The sequence below is a fragment of the Rhagoletis zephyria genome, unplaced genomic scaffold (assembly GCF_001687245.7).
Source record: "Rhagoletis zephyria isolate East Lansing unplaced genomic scaffold, Rhagoletis_zephyria_1.1 Rzeph_scaffold_01069, whole genome shotgun sequence".
In the NCBI taxonomy this organism is placed as follows: Eukaryota; Metazoa; Arthropoda; class Insecta; order Diptera; family Tephritidae; genus Rhagoletis; species Rhagoletis zephyria.
The window spans coordinates 94,324-95,982 of record NW_016158153.1 but is presented as its reverse complement, the minus strand read 5'-3'; the positions used below and the strand labels follow the sequence as shown (position 1 = coordinate 95,982).

General features: G+C 31.9%; 1 long non-coding RNA gene across 1 annotated transcript in view; it reads left to right on the top strand.

Moving 5' to 3' along the window:
* Positions 1-1,659, top strand: part of LOC108362687 (uncharacterized) — an 87,955-nt gene that overhangs the window by 36,743 nt on the left and 49,553 nt on the right. The gene's annotated exons all lie outside the window — the stretch shown is intronic.

The following is a 1,659-nucleotide window of genomic DNA, read 5'->3' as shown; positions in this document are numbered from 1 at the left end:
CCTGTTTTGAGCGTGTAGCTTCTGCAGGGGTGCTTTGATGCTTATCTTCGTCAACCATTTTCGGTATATCTAGCAATTGAGGTGTTTTCGGTTCTTTGATGGGAGACTTGTTCGTTTGCATTTAAATGTGAACTCCAGAATTTATAAAATTGTTTTTGTTTTCCTATGTATTTTAATACCCGCGAATGATGGAATAATATGAGTGCACGTTTAGTCGATCGGATTTTGACTTACTTTTCTTTTCACAATGTATCCGCAATACTCTCTTTCGAGTTTTATTATTTACGGGCGTATGTATTATTATTTTTTTCGTAATATAAATTTTAATAATTTCGATGGGTTGGTATTTTTTTTTTAAATTAAAAATTGCTCATTAAATTATCGCAATTTAAATCTTTAACTTGAGGGATTTTATTTTTCCGAGCTTCTTAATATTTTTCCTTTACTAATTTTTCCTTCACTACTGGGTTAGTAGGTATGTATGTGAGTATATTAATGTTAGCACACAATGCTACCATATATTAACATATGTGTGTGTAAGTATGTTTACTAGCGAAGGACGGGAGAAGGAGATAATAGTTGTGTTTTTTTACAAATTATCCAGTAACTTGCCAGCAACTCTTCAGTAACTTAATTTCTAAGAATTCGCTCTCATAGAAAAAACTTACAAAAAAGTACGTGAACGCTTTTCCAGTAATAATTTGCAAGTTTCATGAACAGCTGATTAATTGGTTGTTTATTCGCAGCATATTCCTAATAAAACAATATATTTTATATTTAAATATGTTTATTTTGTGAATTACCACAATAAAAAGCCACAAACAGTTTCCTTATTAGTTTAAATTTCATCCAGCAACATGCGATCAGCTGTTTTTCGTACTGGCAAATTCTTACAAGTAAAAATTTATCCAGTAAAATCCAGTAAAAACTTGCAACTTCAGCTGTCATTTTTCGCTCTCTCAATTTCCCCTACTTTGCAAGTTTTTGCGTACGAAAATGCCAAAACATGAACATTCGTAAAAACTTTTACTGGAAATGAGTAAAAAAACGCAACTAATTTATAATTTCGTTTTCGTTGCTTTGTATATGATGTATGCCCGTTTGTATATAAATAAATAGGTGAGTATGTTTTGTTTTCAAAATTATTTTTGGGTTCAAAGAACGGGAGTATGTACATATGTATATTGACCACCAATATTAAGCCTGTATTATATTAGGTAAAGAAATGGCAATTGGGGAATAATGTTATGTCGTATGTATTGTTGTGCTTATGTGCACATACGCTATTCGTTATTTTGCCGCCAATTCTTATTAGTTATTATTTTGCTTTGTGGCTTACTTGTTTATGAATCCTGCTCGCTGTTTGTTATACAAACAGAAGGGGTATTGCTGGAAATATTTGCAAGTTTCCACTTGAATATGTTTTGCGGTATAATTGTTTGTATTTTATTACACAAAATTTAAGCACATAAGCGGAGGGATTCTTGTTATTGATATATGTGACCTGGTCTACGGAAAGGGGGCTTAGGTGTCAAAAAATCAATTTTCACTTTTTGGTTGATTCGGATGGAAGATGAGATGCTTTTTCACGTGGTGAAAAGCAGAAAATCCTAACTTGCTTAGAAGTGTACTAAAAATGTAGAGAAAGAAGAGTAAAAA